The sequence below is a fragment of the Chroicocephalus ridibundus genome, chromosome 5 (genome assembly GCF_963924245.1).
Source record: "Chroicocephalus ridibundus chromosome 5, bChrRid1.1, whole genome shotgun sequence".
NCBI classification, from domain to species: Eukaryota; Metazoa; Chordata; class Aves; order Charadriiformes; family Laridae; genus Chroicocephalus; species Chroicocephalus ridibundus.
In genome coordinates this window covers 34,073,575-34,091,957 of record NC_086288.1, presented here as the reverse complement: position 1 = coordinate 34,091,957, position 18,383 = coordinate 34,073,575, and positions in this window count along the sequence as shown.

Here is an 18,383-nt window from a genome sequence, read left to right as displayed (position 1 = left end):
AGAACCGCACATCATTGCTTCTCCCAGGGTCCCTCCCATGGCCCCTGTGCCACCAGCCATGGACCCCGGAGACCTGAGCATCACAGCCATCCACGGGAGGCCATGGCAAGAGGAGAAAGTCAGAAATCCCTGTGGGGCTCCTTTGTGCCTCCGGCTAATCTTCCTTCCCTGCTTCACAGATGAGCTCAGCTCCCGCTGCGGCCTGATCACACAAATCCAGTGGGGACGCGTGGCCCTGACTTGTCATGCCCTGCCGTTCCCCGCCGGAGATGAAGCAGCCATAGGGTCAAGTGTGGACGGCCCAGGGGGTCAGAAGCGACCGCAGCTGCCATGATGTTTCCCTAGACACCCCCAGCAGAGCCCTGTGACTGATTCACCTCCTGTCTTGGTGCATCAGGCATTGACTCACACCCAAAATGCGTCAGATGATTGTATCCATGAAGGGCTTCATGGACTTTGCCCCAGGCGTCCCCACTGAACTTTGAAGCTGGGCCTTCTTTCAGAGGGGGAGGTGGATGGGAGACCTTTGCTGGCGATGGCCTGGGCCTCCGCAGGAACGTGAAACTGGGCTGGACAACTCTCCCAGCCTCCTGACATTTGCTTCTCAGTGATTTCCTGTGCCAGCATGAGGTCTCTCTCGCAAAAAAAGACCTGACCTGAGAAAGGCCTGATTCTGCTGCCCTTGCAGTCATGACAAAGCCCTTGGTAGCTTCAGCAGGGACAGAGGGAAGCAGCAGAGACCTCAGGCTTTCAGGCTGCTGCCGAACAGATGCTCTCGCGGCTGAGATCAACTTCTGCAGCAGTTGGCATGCAGACGGATGGGCACATGCCGCAGCCTGGCTGGCAAGGCTTTATGCCCTTGAAAATCCTCCCAGGAGCTCGCTCGCTGTCATTGAGTTCATTAAAGGGAAAAAAATCTCTCTAACTGAATAGGAAACTCTCTGACAGACCCCTTGGTGTCCAGGCCAGCCAGAGCCCATCACTGACCCGGTGACTCTGTCTGAGCAGCTGCCCCCAAACCGGATGGCTTAACCCCAGGATTGGTGTTGAGCACCAGCAGTGCTGGCTTAGCAGAAATCAGGAAAAGAAACCCCAAACAGTCAAAATAGTAAGCCGTAGAACAGCAGAAACAGCAGAAAGAGTAAAACTTTGTGCTAAATAGATGCATTTGGTAGATGTCCCGGCCAGTCCAACAACACTGGGAGCACTAAAAGGATGTTTGTACTCCAGCCATGATACAGAGATTAAAAAGTCCATCTGGATCAATGACCCAGCTGCAAGTGCAGCTAACCTGCTTCAGGCACCTCGGAAACAGCGTGAATCCAGGCAAGCGAGCCAGTGCTTCCCAGGTGACTCTTCCCATCTCGTGCAATATGCCTGGGGGTCTTCCTGAGCCAGCGCTGGGATCTGTGCCCCTAATAACCCCTCATAGTTTTTTCCTCCATGAATAGGCCCGGATGCTTTTTGAACTCATGCAAATGTTCAGCATCCTGCAGCGAGGAGTTCCACTGCTTCATTATGCCAGAGCCACTTCCTTGGGCTTGCTTTGAACCTGCTGTCTCCTTGTTTCACTGCTCCTCCCCATTTCTGTCCTGGAAGAGACAGTCATTTCAAACCCATCTCCATCCAGCAACGGAAGCAGAAGAAATGGCTTCTTGCTGCTTTATTTGGGGAACTAACTGTGTTGCTCTGCACTAGCTGATAACAGCAAAGTGTAATTCTGCGCAACAAATTCAGGAAAATATTGCTCTTTTTGCAGCTTGTTTGCTTTATCACACGAAGGATGCATAGACAGGTTTCTCCTCAACATTTGTAGACGGCTCTTCACCATCAAGACTCACTAAATAATGTTGTCAGGGCATCATCTTCTGAGAGTGACTCCATATAGCATCATGCTCTTCTCAGGGGATGGAAACGATTTATGGAAGTCTTTCTACGAGGCTCCCCAGGTTGCTGGTCATTCAAGCCCTATTGTTCTGAGCTCTGAGCTCCATCTCAGTGAGCTCGTGGGGTGTAACATGATTAGCAGAGAGGGAAGTTGTGTTTTTGTGGAGTTTGGCATGAGGTGGGAGCCTGCGCACGCTTGTGCTGCTCCGTGCTGCCAGCACACGCTCGCCAGGGGCTGGTAATAAAGGGAGAAGTGGTCAAACGGTCACCTCTGAAGGCAGAGAGGAACGAATAGATAGTCTCTAGCAAGCTTTGCATAGGAGGCAAAACACGGGGTGGGACAAGTCATGTATGCACACAAATATGTACGCCAGGTCTGGGGGTTGTTCTTGCCTGTTTCCAGCATCGCTGCTATAAGTCCCCAGCACACAGCGCCACTGACAAGGCCATCTGTTTTGCCATGACAGCTGGCAGCTAGCAGAGGCCAGCATGAATAGTCTGTCTCCTTTGGAGCCAGCGCACTGCCGAACTTGCTAAGAAAAGCAATTTCAGCCATGCCAGATGAAAGCCACCTGCTGCCCATGTCAGAGGCATGGGAAGTGTGGGCACCTCGGCACCGGGCTCTCCCAAGCTCACACCAAATCCCTCCTGTGCAGCAAGGCAGCAAGGTCCCGGGGCAGGGGAGGCCCCCAGCAACATCTCTTTTCACCCCTATGTTTTAGCAGGGAGAAGCTATGGTAGGGTAGGGCTGTTCACCCTGGATATACTTTTCCTAGGTTCTTTTTTTTTTTTTTTCCATCTTCTTTTGAAAAACGAAGGATTTTCCTCTCTCTCTCTTAGTACCATCGGTGTGACCATTACTCAGTGACTGAGGGACAGCGTGGTGAGTAACGGTGCTGGGCATGAGGAAAGACTGACACAGGAAAATGCAGCGAGGAGGAGGAAGGGGCGCAGACAGTGTGTCCCCACAGGCTCTCCGCAGGGCAGAGCAATGGTGACAAAGTGCACAAAAGAGGAAACAAAAGAAAAAAATGGGGAAGTGCCAGCCCTCCATTGGGCGTCCCCAGACGGGGAAGGTGTGCAAGACCAAGTCCCCAGAGCATGTTATCCAGCAATGCGTGGCCAGCTGGTGTCTGGGGGCCTCACAGCTGCCTGCTCCAGCCCTGCTGTGCCACCTCTGGAAGCCTTTTTGGGAGGCACTGCCCTTGCTAGTATCATGAACCTGAACCCCATCTGCCTGGTGCTAATCCCATACACCTCGCTGCAAGAGGAGAGGGGCTGTCTGCAATCACAGGCATCCCCTGGGGATGGCCACCTCCTTCCCAATACTTGCTAGGCTTCCTCGTGCAGAAAAGGGACCCAACACCCCTTCTGGGAAAGCCAGCCCCAGTCACTGCCTTTGGAGCATCCTACAACTTCTCAGCATCCTTGGGGCTCACCTGAATAGAGAAACACCTAGTGGTGGACCTGACCCAGGTCTGAATGCACTGCTCAGAGAATTTAATCTGAACTATAATTTCAAACGTTGCCTTAAAAAGACGGCCAGACACTTTTAAACAGATGTAGCCTTGAGGCTATCCCAATAGAAATATGGGTGCACAGGAATCTGGGGGAGGGGAGGGATGGGCCCATCTGCCAGCATCACTGATGCCACCAGGAAGCTTTGTTTGAAGAAGGGAAACTGAGACAATTTACCCAGAAGCAAGGACCTCAACAGCTTACCACCACATTACGGGAACCGCGGTAATCGGGAATAGTGCCTGGGATCTCCCACTCAGGTCAAAGCCAGAGGTGAAGTTGCAACCCATGGCAACCCTGCACCCTCCTTGCACCATGAGCTGGTTTCGGTTCCACCTAAAACTCCTACTGGGCTTAAGTACGTGGTATAAGACAGAAGAGGGAAGGAAAATTTCCAACAGAAGGGTTTTTCAGAGCTGTCCATTGCGTGGGTTTGGCCTTGTAGAAGCCCACTTCATCTGCCAGGAAAACTTCTTTAACTGTGGCCACACAAATGCTTTGCAGAAAAATTTTGAGGGTCACAATGGTATCTCTCCTGCAGCCCTCCTGGGCCAAGGGAAGACCTGCCTGACTTCTCCTCCCTGTACTTGGAGAGCAAAGTGGCAGGGATGTGCTTTTGTTTCCTTACACGAGGGCTGTCCTCCCTCTTTCTGTGCAACACATCCTACATCACTAAGATGTTCCATCTCATCCTATCCTTCCCTGTCCACCAGGAAAGGGCAACAGGGAAAGATCTATTGCTTATACCACGCTTTCTTTTTTTCTGAACTTCCTTGATTGAGCCTGTTGGAAAAAAAATAGCTACGCCAAAGCACTAGGGACTGTAAAGAGCCTGGAAACACCAAAACCATCAGGGCAGAGCATCCTTCCTCCCTAGAAAAGTGCAACCAGGGCATACAGCAAGCACTGATGTGAATGTGCTCATGGTGTCAGGGTCTCATGGGGAAAAGGATTGGGATGAACCAGTGGTTTTAATTGTGCACATGAGTTTTTGCCACAGTCTTACCGATTCAGTGCCGAGTGTTTGGGGACACACAGCGATGTGTGTCCCATCTCATCCTATCCTTCCCTGTGCCTGTTGCGTGGGGAGCAAAGGCACGCATGGATTGGGTTTGTATTAGCCCATTTCCTTTTCCCTGACACAAGAGAAATTTGTCTTGCATTAGTGTTGGTTCCTACCCACTTGGAAAGGAAGAAGTGGGTGGTGGCCACATCCCCTTCTCTGAAGGCCATCCCTGGTGAAGGGGGCCCTGGGGCCGGAGGGGAGGGAGCGGAGGGGGCCTGCTTCACCACGGCATCCGCTTGAAGCATGTCAGACTCAGCTTTTAACCTGCCGTCACACAGCCAAGGGTCAGCCCTGTCTGCAACACACCTTCTTCATCCTCATCTAGCTGCCACAGCAGCACAGACGGCTCCTTGCTGCCCAGCATTGCTGGCTGCAGACCTGCCTTGCACAGCATCCCTTCCTTAGTTTGAAATTCCTGGCAGGCAAAGTGCCCTCTTTGTCCCTTTTTTTTTCCCCCCAGAAGCTATGCCATCCTGCATCGTCTGTCGCTCGGTGGGAAGTTTCCTGGCGTGACTGCAGGTGCCGGCAGGGAGGTTGGATAGCTGCTGTGGCCACTGGCCGTGAGACACAAAGTCCCAGCAGGGAAGGCTAGCCTGGCTCATGAATGACCACTGGTTGCTCAACGTAATGAGCAAATATTGTTAACAGGCAGCTGTAATCTCCTGGTTTTGTGCCCTCCCCCTTTCCACACATGGAGGCAATGTCTGGGTGTCAGGTCAGGCGTCTCCCTCCTTGACTCCCTGTGTGCTTGCAACCCGGGGCCAGCAGAGATGCTCTCCAGAGCTGCACCAGCATGTGTGGCCCCTTTCCCCCTTCCCTTGGCCCTGCAGCCTCTGGGAGTGGCTACTGCATGGCTTCTCAAATCCCCTCCAGCATGCGATGGTGTAGGGATGCCTGTGCTTAAGCCCACACACCCACCAACCCAGACCAATTTAACGCCCATCTCACGTAGATGTGGGGTGGGGGGCCCAGACCCTTCAACCCAAAGAGATATTCAGCCTTGCTGTCATATTTGGGCCCTTAGTTGTTCCTGCTGATGGCCAGTGCTCTTCTGCGTTTAGGGCTGACTCTCTAGCATTATCATTTTGTTGGCGGAAGAGATGTTAGGATTAGGGGCAGAGGAAAGAAAGGCTTGGAAACGCGTTCCATTTCCTAGAGGCAGCTGCTTTTTCCTCCTCCCAAATTGCCCAGTCAACCACAAGATGAGTCACTGGTCTCCCGCATTTCCACCTGACCCACTTTTGGCTTGTCGGGGCTGACTGCAGAGCTTTTGTTTCTAGGCTGCACATACGCCCAGCCGCGGAGCTGCGATGCTTTGGGCTTCTCCTGTGTGAAATAACCTGGAAGCAGGGAAGCTTTTCAGCCCCGGGCTTCCCTTGAAGACATAAAATGATGACCGTCCCAGGCCACCATCATCCAGGCTCCAGTGGAAAGATCCTGGGGGCCTCGTCTGAGCTGTCTGCAGCTGCTGCAGGGAGGTTTGACCCCCGGCAGCTCCAAGCTGAGCCTGGGGGTCCAGGGCTGCGAAGCCGTTATCCCGTGGTTAGGTTTCCCCCTGGGGAAACTGAAAGGAATAAACAGCAGATGGGGCAGCTTGCTCTGCTGCCTGCTAATGGTTTTCAGCGGGCTGCTCCTAATTTGCATTGCTCCTGTCTATGGCAAGGTACCATCAGGAGTCAGGGCGCTCGCGCAGACCGAAGGAAAAGCATCTCTCAGAGGTGCTCCAATGGCTGTGCCCACCAGGTGCCTGTTCACCTCCTCAGTGCTGCATCCAGCATGGATCTCTCCTTTTCCAAAACCGGGAGCAGCACTGTTTTGAACCACAGTTGAAATGGTTAGCTGGGAAACACAGATTAGCAGCAGAAAGCAGAAATGGCATCCCAGGCACAGGAACAGCCCTGGGCGGCAGTATAAATAGACGCGCGCTTGCTCCGCTTTGTGCACGGTGGTGTCATGATATTTTTGCCACCGCCCAAGGGAAATTCCCAGGGGTGAAATGTCCATCCCAATCGTATTTTCCATGTCCAATTCATTGTACTTCCTATTTGCTCAGCCACCACATCTTGAAGGATGTTGCAGCGGACTTGCCTTGCAACCAGATCATGCCTTGCTTTCCCCTCCTGTGCTGGCCAGTAAGGAAAGGCTTGTTCCTCCATCCCCAGCTATAATTGTGTGCCCATCTCTCTCTCTCTCTCAGGCTCCTGGTGCAATATTTCCGAGGCTGCCTGAAAGAGTCCCTGCCATGGCCACCAGGGCATGGTGGAACTCTCATGAGAAACTCACTGAAGAGGGGCAGCCAATGGGAAGGTTGTGCTTATTTGGCTGCTAAAAGTACACGGACTATTTAGTGCTGTGAAAGCCCAGTTTTGCTCAGTACTTTTCCAACACACAGGGCAACGTCCAGGTTATCCCAGACCCAACTCCAGCTCCGCTCATGCTAAATGGAGGACATTTAGTGTTAGCCTTAAAAACCTCCCCTAGCCAGCTGCTCACAGCTGTACAAGGTCCGTGTCCGTGCACTGCCTGTTGTGTACCCCAAAGATGCTCACAGCCCCCTACAGCAGGGCAGCCGTAAAGTGGCACCTCCTGTGGGCTCTCCACAGTGCCTGGCAAACCTGGGAGCAAACAAATAACATGGTTCCTGCCCACAGGCTGTGAAATGTGGGAGAAGGAGGCCACGCATCTTCTTCCCAGGCATCTGACCACAGCGAGGGCTGGGGGCTGGGTGCTGATGAAATGGCCTGTTTATGTTTTCAGTGCACATGGCCCTAATTACTGGTGTCCGTGCACTAATCCATGCTCTGCGGGCAAGCCAGGAGGCGAGGTTGGGCACACCTGCCCGGCGTGTGGGACCCAGCCCAGAGCGCTGGCAGTGTCTGGTAGGATGGTGAGATGCCCGTGCCCCACGCGTGTGAGGCATCCAGCCTCTGCCCGTGCCCTGTTGTGTCCATCACCCCACACACCAGGGCTGCGCTGCCCAGCAGGAACCCGCCCAGAGCCAGCCTGAGGGTCACACCAGGCCCCATCTCCTGGATTTGGGGCAGGTTTGCGGTGCAAGGGGTTTGCCCAGGCTGGCAATGTGCTGATCAAGGGAGGGCTGTGGCTAAGCCCTCCCAGCCCCAGCCGTGCCGGAGCCGGCCGCACCCTAGCTCCCATCCGAAGAGGTGGCTCCCTTGGCTGAGGTCCACTCCTCCACAAATGTTTACAATATTTGGCACTTGCTAGGTCCCCGGCTCTCTGCAACAAGATTTTGGGCAGTGTGACAGCTATTCATTACACCCTGGAAAAGTGGGAGACTGCATTTGTTTGGAAATCAGGAGTTGTTTATTTGACTCATTCCATCATCTCCTCCGACAAATGAGAAGCTGTTTCATGTGGCATTTCTTCCTTTTTTGATGGGAGCTACAACTCCTGACGTGACTTTTCTCATACGAGCCCATAACCATACTACCTACGCTGAACTGCAGCTACTGGTAGCCTTATAAAGCAAAAAGTGCCAGGTCCTTTTCATGCCCTTTCCTCTGCCCCTGAGAGCAGCCTGTGGCAGACTCTGGTCACATCCATGCTCTTAAGCTTCTATTCACTCCAGAGCAGGGCATCTGAACTGCCGACCAGGTTTCTTTCCCCACCATAATCTAACACTGTGCCCCTTTGCTGAGGTCCCCACTTGGGAAACAAGGCTGCAGTGTACTCCCTCCCAGGCTAGTCGCAAAGATAAACCCCACTCCTTATTTCAGACCCTGAAAGTACAGAGCAAAGTATTTGTAGGAGGGTGCAGACGTGCCTAGATTGACTGACAAGCAAGCCACTGCACTCAGACAAATCTGGGAGCATTAATGAAACTGGCCTGTATTTACACCGGCACAACAGAATGAAATTTAGGCTTTGATTAAAAAAGAAAGAACTCAAGGAAATCCCATGTAAGTGTAATAGGTGTCAAAGGAAGATGATGTTTTTTCACTGGTGAGGAGTAAAAATTTGTACAGAAAGTCAATTAACTGAGCAAGCAATATGCTTTTCCCCGGTCTTCAGTTTGGGAATCACATGAATTCCCTCAATCTCCCTTTGGAGATGACTTTTAGCTCCACTGTTAAATATCACTGCTGGAATTGCAATGAGAGAAAATCAGTGGTATTCAGTGATATATGGACCTGCCAGGAGAGAATGGGGTTCATCTGAAAATGTGGTCATAATTCTTCTCTTTGTATTATTTCCCCGCTTCCTGCACTTCTCTGCCTCTCCCTTTGTACATTAGTAGTCCAGGCTGAAACTCTCAGCTCAGCGTGTCCTCGATTGCAGCAGGAGTGGGGTGCCTCCATGGAGACAAACCAAAGGGACACCCAAGAGAGACCAAGCAAAAACCGGCATGAAGTCACCATCTCCTGGAGCTTTCCTCAGTCCATAGGGCACAGTTCTTAAAAAATACCCAGCACTTACTAGGCACAGCCTCCAGCCCCTGCAGCCCACCCTGCCAGCCACTCACTCCGCTCACCCCATCCTTGGGACAATGGCCACGACACCCAGCAATTACTCATTTTTGGCGAGCGATTTAGCAGCCCCAAGTTGCTCGTAGTGCAGCGAACATCCTGTGAGCGCCAGGGGCGAGGGGGGGGACAACACAGGATGTGAAGTGCAAAGCTTATCAGAAATGCCCCCACAGGAAACGCAGAGATGAATATAGAAACCTGATCAAACCGCAGCCGGAAACGGGCTGCTGAAGGCTCCGAGAGATGCTGGGCTCTCTTGTGACCTGCCAAATTGCTATCTGCTTCCTTCCAGCAAAACTAAAAGGCGGGCAACGTTATCTGAGGAGGCAAGTTGAACGCACGTGGGGAGACGGTGTCCAGCCCAGCAGAGGCGTGTGTGTGTTTACCTGCTTTTGCAGGAGCCTGCTACATTTCAGCCCTCTCTCACACACACGCCAGCTCCAGCCTGTGCTTCTTCATCAGGTGCTGGGTCAGATCCCCAAAACGGAGGTTGTCGGCACCATCCAGCACCTCCACAGCCGGCCCCGGCCCCAAGGCACTGCACCCCACTCCCACCCGCCGCCCACAGCCCATGCAGCCGCCCGGGCTTCTCCACGTGCCTGGGGCAGGACCCGCTCACGTTTTGGCAGGGGTGCTTCGGAGCCGGTTCTGCCCTGTGGTGGGTGTCAGCTGGTGACACTGGGAGACCTGCTGAGGCCACCGCCGCCTTGACAGCCTCCTACAGGTGCATTGCTCAAGGGCGAAACGCAGAGAGCAGGACTGCCTGCAGAAATAACAGCCTCGGCAAGAAAGAACCTGGCTCGCAGGCTGGAGGGCCCTTTTGCTGTGCCCATGCTTGCTGAGCCTCTGCCTGGCTCCCACAGTGGGCTATCCATCACAGCATCTTCAGTCCCAGTGGTGGCCACTGAATAAGCCCACCTCATTGACCCTGGGAACCCAGGACTAGAAAGCAAAGGGAGAAGAGACGCACTGGCAGTCTAGGCTCACAGGTGTCCATAATACATCGTTTAAAATGTTCCCCCTCCCTGCAGATAGTCTGTTGGTGTTGAAATTCATTTGCATTAGCTATTTTAAGTGCTGGCCTCTTTCTCCAAAAAGCCCTGGAGCTGGAAAGCTTCTTGGGTTACCTCACGCACTGCTCCTCTCCAGCTCATGCCAGTTCCTAATACTTTCTGCCTCTCCAGTAAAACAAACAGGTTTTGCCTGCAGATCCCAACTTATCCATTGCATGCCACAACCAGGTTGGCGTTCGTCTTGGATGCAGCTTTGTCTGTGCTTCAGCCATGGAGAAGCATGTAGTGGGCTCCCACACTTATTCACTCAGGCCTAGTAATTAATCAACTAGCAAGGGCAATGGTTAAATGGCACTCAGTACCATACATAGGCACATAATGGCACAATTAAATCTCCTGAATAGATGTCAAATGACTTCCTTAAGGTAGCTGCTAAGCTCGGACAGTTCGGAGAGATTTTAAAGCCAGATGCTAATGGGCAATGCTCACATATAAGCCTGGGCTAATTAAATCATTCTGCATTAATCAAGCATGAACACAGCCTAGTTGGCATTTCTAGTTTATCATTAATATGCCACCCCTACTAGGCCCAGAATTAATCAGTACACCCAATTATTCTGCCCCTACCAATAGCACCGGTGCTCACTGGTCCCGCTCATGGGTGGGCACAGACCTTAACACAGGCTGCTTGGCCGGTGGCTGCTGCTTTTCTGGCTGAGAAAAGCAGACTGGGTGGGGGGTGACTAAACCCCCACGGGGCTCACCCTTAGCTCAGCCAGGGCCATGTAAGAAGGACCCAGAGCACTCTCCAGAGATGGGCACTTTTGCAGTGGGAAGGTGCTGGAGTGCTCCATCTTACCGGGAGGAGCAAGAGGACAAGCCAGGGGACAGTGCAAAGATGGACAAACGCCGTGTTCTGCCAGAGGCTTTGAAGCCACGTGTCAGTAGGCCTTTCTACACGTTTGTTTCCCCATCCGTAATAAAAGAAGTAAAATAGCACTTAGTTGCCTCATAGGGTGTGTGAGCTGTACTTAATTGACATGTGCAACTGATTTAAAGGTCTGGGAAGAGGGGAGAAATGAGAGGAGCTAAATGGTGCTCATGCTACTGCACCCTTCAAAGGATGAAATGTCCCATGTCAAGACTTCCCTTTAACAGTAAACCCCATTTTGAAGTCAAACAGAGACACCCTGCCCTGTTTTGGCTCAACACACAAGATGTCTTTGGCACCTTGACCATCAACACACAAGGGTCTGTTCTGACCCAAGGATACAGACGGGCTTTTTGCATGCAGAAAAACACTGTGGCTTAAATCGTCCTTCAAAACAATCCACTTCAAGGCACTGGAGCAGAGAGATGGAGGTGAAATAAAGGAAAGTTGGAGGGAACCTGGGTTTACAGAGCGCTGCGGCTCTCTGTTCTGCACCACTGTCACGAGACTGTACAAACATATCACCAGTCCTTGGATGTGGCCTCCAGTTACCTTTGCACTAACGTGTTGGTAATGTTATTCACGAGTCACTTAAAATATGAAATTAACACTCTTTTCCAGGTGCTATAGTATTTAGCCTGCTTTCTATCACCGCTCTGGGCTGCAGTCTGAAGCACGTTACGACACCCTCTTTTTCCACATGCTCCATCTCCCTGCTCCTCTGCGTGATACCAAATTTTAATTTTCCTTTGACTTTGCCTCATCCTGGCTTTCAACAAGCACCAAGACCTTGCAGCACAAGTTGTCTAAGCCACCAGAGCTGTTGGCTGCAGGCGTGCCTTCACAACTTTCTTGAACATGCCAGCACCAGCCCATATGCAGTAGGTTCGGCTCTGGTGTGCCCATATGACTAGGTAAGATGTGCACAGAAATGTGTGCACAGGGAGGAAACTGAGCTTTCAGAGGTCTTCGCTGCTGCAGCTGTTCCTGCTCAAGGGAAAATAATTGAAGAGTAATGACAGACGTTGCTGGTATGCCAGTTGCTGGAATATTGTCTCATCGAGATGATGGGAGTGCTTCTCTGTAGGCTAGATGACATGAGGACCATAAAAGAAACCTGTAATGAGATAATGGGACAAACGAATCAGGATTGCATCTGCTCGTTCCTTATGCAGCATGGAGCCACACAGCACAGAGGAACTGTGAAGCTAAGAAGAAGATGGCAGAAGAGAAAAGAAGGAGATGAGGAAGAAAAATAAAATCAGCTGATCCGGCTTAGGGCCATGCACGGGCAGAGTCAGTCCCTGCCATGGCATTGACTCAAAGCTGAACGAGTGAAGGGACAGGGCTCCTACCGATGGTCCCTTGCATCCAGCCACTCATCAAACTCAGGCAGGACACTCTTTTTACATACATGCAGGTAATTAATTTGGACATCTGGAGACTTATTGCTCACTTAATTAAAGAAAATAAAATTGAAAGAACCACCACAACCTGGCAGGATCTCAGCTCCGTGCTTCCCAGGCAGGCAATGGCTCAGCCTCAATATTAAATGTCAACAGTTACTAGACAATATCCATCACTGGCAAATAACCAGTACTTTAGGAATGACGTCCTCTATTCAGAGCACTCCTGTTCCCCCAGTGAAGCAGAGAAGTCCTTGGCATGTGACGGTGAGACTGCTAGCCATGTCTAGAGATGTGCAGGCTCTGATAAAGGCTCTGCAAGATCGAGAGCCCACTCAGTCCTATGAGCTGTTGGCCCAGGGGTCAATTCATCTCTGATTTTATCCTTTCTTCCCTTCAGACCCTGGGGTGTGCTATCCCTCTGTACCCTAGGAAGGAAAACCCATCATGGGCAGAGATCTCCTCAAGACATTACCCAGAAATAAGTCATGGCTGCTGCTATCTCCTAGGGCAGCAAAGTACAGGTAGTTCAGCCTGTGTTCCAGGAGACCAGCAATGTTCCATCTGTGGACATGGGGCTCATTGAAGGTCCAGGCTACGACTGCTATCTCACATGTTGTAAGGGTGTTGAGCCCTGGGCTGGGACAGTGGGTTTGTGATGTTAAAACAGCTTAGCTGGAGGCCAGCCTTTAGCGTATCACAGCTAAGCACCACCACACTTCAGTCAAAGAGGCTTGCGTTGTGGACGGGACCCAGGCTGGAGGTGTTACTCAAGTTACAAGCCACACTGACCTGCCAGGGAAGACAAGCCAGGATGAGATGGCTAATTTAGCGTTCTTCAGACCAGTAGAAAACTCACCCAATTAACCAACACTTTGCTTTCCATGCAAGTCTTCTTTGAAGGTTTATTATTAATGCAATTAAACTGGCTTCTCTGGCTACAGCTAGGGTATCTCTACCACTGGCCTGTGTTGCTTTGGGTCAGACACCAACATAACCAGAGCTGACTGAAATTAGAAGTCTTGGCTTGGTTGAGGACAGCAGTCTGGCTTGTTGGGTGATTTCAAGCAAGTCAGACCCTGACACTTTACCTGACTTCCCCCATCTGTTCCAGTAAGGGTAACTGCTCCAACTTCAGAAATGCACAGAGGCTGAGAGTTGTTCTCACATAAGGATTGTCCTTTGCCCTGTTCTTAGTGAGGACCATTTGCAAAACCCTGTTTTTAAACTTGTGTAGGAGTTAGGCAGGAGCTCAGGATGAGGAGGGCACAGTAGCCTGGCCAGGGGACAGGAAGAGAAATCCCAAAATTGAACGTCTCCTGTTCTCCCTGGTATAGCTCATCCCACCTGTGATACAGCTTAGTCAGCACAGCTTTTGCAAACCTATTGAAAAAAACTGAATCATTAAAAACAGAACCTAAATCCCAAGTCCACAAAATGCAGTTATTGCACATCTCGCTCAGACTCTGGTAAAGGTCCTTGGGTGCATCAGATTTAACAGGCAGGTCAGGTCAGCCATGCAGGATGTAGAAAAAATGCAGAGCAGCTGCCACATATGTAATGAAGCCAGTTAGAAAACATCATAGAAGTTTCTTGCTGCTTCAAGACATTAATCTTGGGAGCTACTATAGACACATTCTGCAGTAATGGTCCATCCTTCCCTCTACGACTAAGAGAAATAAAAAAATGCAGGTCAACAGGGCATGATCCTTCAAGGTGTCCTCAGAAAGCCCCAAAAGCCCTTTTGATGGATGAATCACCTTCAGTTACATGGTAAAGCCTCCTGAATTGTGCAAATGGATTAGGACTTACAATAAGTAAGTTTCTGCAAAACCATGCAACAGCTTATAAGATAACAAAAGGACAGAGAAACTGTGTGGAGAGGAAGCCAGAGACATGGGGGACATCAATGTATTTAATGAAGGCTACCTGTAAAACAGAAAAAAACCACCTTCATCCAGGCTGATCGTTTTAACTACACCAGAAAATCACCTTTCCAAAGAGGATGGATATTTAGGCTTGTTGACAAGGCTTCTTCTAAGGTAGGTCTTTCTCTTTGCCTGATCCTACTCCTAACCTGATGAGGACAGGACAGAGTATTGCAGCAGCTCATCTTTGCACTTGGCACATTATGACCACACAGTGCATTGCAGCTAGTGCCCAGGTGTTGCTTGTAGCTGCTGGCACCAATAAGGTGTGAGGTTTAGTCTACAAACAGAGGATTAAGCCATGATCATTATCCTTATCAATGATTTCAAATCACCTACTATGTATCTTTTCAATCTGTCATCAGCAAACCATGGATGGGAGTATTCTGACTGATGTTATGGTTAGGTTATGGAGGTTGTAAGTGCAGTGCCTACCAAGTCTCTCTGTATGGTCCCAGACACCTGTTCCAGGTGTTGGGCTTCCTTCAGAAGAGATTGTTCTTAATAACATGTTTCATTGCTATTCAATTTCCTTCATGGCTCAAAGATTGCCTCCTCTAGTATCTATAAATTTTCTGGTGATCCTATCCTGAACACGCTCATTCCACAAGCTGATTGCTGTTGCAGAAGCTGGCTTAGACAGTAGGACCACAGAAGGAAAATATTTAGACTCAGAGCTATGCACATTCTTAGCACTTGGCTAAGAGCGCATCACAACCACAGTGATGCCCAGCTCCAAACTGGCAAAACTGACCAATTGTCTTTAAAATATGTTGACTTTCCCTGCCACATAAAATTAAGCTTGAATCCAGCAGAGCGTCTTTTGTGTGTGCTTGTGGCTAATTTCTTAGGCAGGAGGAGAGTCACCGAGGGAAGCGCACCGACCCTGTGCTGCTTGGCTCTCCTGTCGATGAGCCAGGATGGTCCAGGGACTGGCAGAAACAAATGACACTAGATGACTGTTTCCAACAAAGGGACATCTTTACACAGTGCATAGTTAAAGCATGGACACACTGAACCACAGGATGTTGCGCATGCTAAAACTCACATAAGTTCAAAGAGCAATTAGAATAATTCATGACAGAAAAATCCATCGAGGGCTATTAATTGCAAAGACAGAGTCTCTGCTTCAGGATTTCCCTCAGTTCCACACACCTGGAGGCCAGGACAGTACCCTGCTATGGTATCAGAACATGTTAGCCCCATGCTTTTACTTCTTGATAGGCATTTTTTTCCTGGCCCTTAGCAGAGAGAGGATGGATGGGCTGAGTAGTGCTGGTCTCACATCAACGTGTGGCCATGGGATGTTGACCTGGGAGTACCACAGACCACTACACAGGACTCCCTGCCTATGAACAAAATCCCCTCCAGTTCCAAGTAGCAAAGTCGTAAGACTACAAACAAAACTTCCCAGAAAAAAATAAAATAAAAAAACAACCCACCTTTTCTTTTTATCTTGGAACGTATCTGTGAGCCCTATGGAAAAGTCCTCAGGAGCAAGATCTATTGCTAATGTGAGGAGGCAGAGAAGAAAGTTACACCATTTTGCCTGAACTGCCCCCCTGATTTGAAGGCACCATCCCTGCCTCCTGTCAGTTTTTTTCTTCCCAGAGGCTAAAATGCACATGAATCATTAACAAGCTTGTAGAGCCCGTGCGTGCTATCATGGCTTGCGTAATTAATCCTGAGCCAATGTGATTCGGTGAATTAATAAAGTTGCTGTTGCTGGGGTGGAAATTCCTGTTAACTGCAGCAGGGCTGGATTTGCTGTTCATCCGCATCTGCATATTTGCAGACGCCTCGATCACAGCAGCAGGAGCTATACACAGGGTATATGGATAAGGGGTAAATATGCACAGAGCTGAGGAGAATGAGAAGAAATGCATCACGATCCAAAGTTTTAACGGCTCTTCTTTCCGAGAAAGAAGGCTCATCATGGCTCCTGTGCAAGAGACCAGGTTTGTCATGATGAACTTGGGTGTCCATACATCACTTCTAGAACATGGGAAGACGTCTCCAACACTTTGGTGGTTTTGGTCTTTCTACCCATTCAAACCGTTTCTGTACTTAGCATCTTCCCTTAATCACCTTTACCTGAGAGATGTCTGTTGAGAGAAGCAGAGGAAACGAGCCTGGTTAAAGAGAAGCAACTCTGCAGACCCAGGCAGGAGAGAAGTCCACATTCTCTCATCTCCCTCCATTGTCCATCTGCGCTCCGACACACAGAAGGAAGTAAATGAGATGCTCGGGTTTTACCTCAGCTTGGTTTGATTTCAGAATATTCAGCTGTGGGAGTTGTACATGCCCCAGACACTAAGTTTTATGCAAGCCCCTCTTCAACATTTGGCCTGTGATTCCTTCGATACCATTGTCCAGGTGAGCTGTCTGAGTTTGGCCTTGAATTTAAGACTCTCCTGCTGTTGAATGCAAAAATCCGCCCATATCTGGGACATCAAGACCCCTTTGACCGTCTCTTCCTGGAGGGTAGTTTTGTTAATTCCCACTTGGCAGCTTCTACGGCAGAGTCTTGGTCCTGCCAGTGATCTAGAGAGTGATCAAAGTGAACAAAGGTCTCAGAGACCAAAGCTCTCAGAGAAGGATCTGGGCTGGAAATGTTCTATTTGATGGTACCCTTCTCTCCCCATGTGTCTCGTGCACTAGGTTAGATGTCTGTCACTTTTATCAATCTCTCATTTGTTCTTTCTCGAGAGTCAACAGGCATTTGTCCCACCCAGCCAACAGGCGTGTCTGACATTGGCCTAGCTGATATCCACCCCTCCCTGGGCACAGAGCCCATACGCACGACGAGAGCAACGCACACCCATTTCTGATGGCAAGGCAGCTTTTCTGCATCAAGAGGATGCTGTGTTTTCAACGAGTGAGCAAGAAAGGAGTCATATAAAAATAGTCACCCAACTTCCGTTCCCAACATGAGTTTCGCAGACTCCTTGGTCACCATTTGCCAGATATGGTCTGTCCAGTCAAGCAGGGAGGTCTGGGTGTACACAACTGTATGTGGTTTGAAGTGCTCTTCAGCTTTTTTTTTTAAATACAATTTGGTTTCTTTTATAGTCAAAAGTGAAACCTGGGCTTGAAATGTTGAAAAAACCAGCGCAGTAGTGGAGAGCTTATACAAAACTGGAGTGGTGAATTTTCTATCAGTGCTCACTCTGTTAAGTGACAGAAAAACTCCTGCTCACCATCAAGGGAGGGAAAAATGTTATTTGTCCTAAGCACAGATGTGGTAAAAATAGAAATTGAATGCTAGGCCATATTTAGCATTTCAATTAAATGACCTCATTTTTAACAAGCGTACCTAGGTGATTCACGTATTAGAAAAATCAGGCTATATACAGAGCTGTCCAAATGGGAAAATACAGCATGCCCAGATACAAGTGGAAGATTCAGCGCCTCTTGGGTTCAGGTCTTCATGCTACTGACCAGATTTCAGTGGCAGTGTCTCTGCCATTCCTTGCTTCTCCTTTTCCCAACAAATGTGGACTGCAATCTACCTTGTGCTAGGACAACCCCATAGTTCATCTCCCCAAAGTCACGAGAAAGGAGGTGAAAGACAGCCCCAGACAGAGTTGTTTGATCTGGAAGAGAAGGGAGCCGCCTATGCTTGAGAGGCCAGCTGAGATCAGGGCAGAGACATGAAGCAAGGCAAACACTGCTGGGGTCGGAGGAAATAAATCTGCCCCAGGAGAGGAGGGCAGCCCTGGATCAGGGCTCGGAGGCATGGTGGCATCTCCATCCTTGGGGGCCATCCACTGTCAGACCTGACTTGGCTGTGAGGGTGTGGGGGAGAGGAGGGGCACAGAGACCCCCAGACCACCCTTCTCTCCTAAACCCTTCTGTAATTTTACAAACCTGTGAGCTGCCCGCATCTACCCCAAAGGATGGGGTTGAATGCGTGCAAAAATGAAATGTAAGCAGCAAAACTTCAGCCCTAAAATTATCATGGAAATGAGCTGTGGAAACAAAGTGATTGTATTAGTAGACTGGCTTGAGCATCAGTATAAACCTATCATTCTGTCAGAAAGGACAAATACTTCCTGCAGAGTTAATAGAGCTCTACTGGGTTGCTCTTAATAGTTGTTTATTTTATTTTCCACTGTTCGTAATAAACCTCTGTGCATCTGAAAAT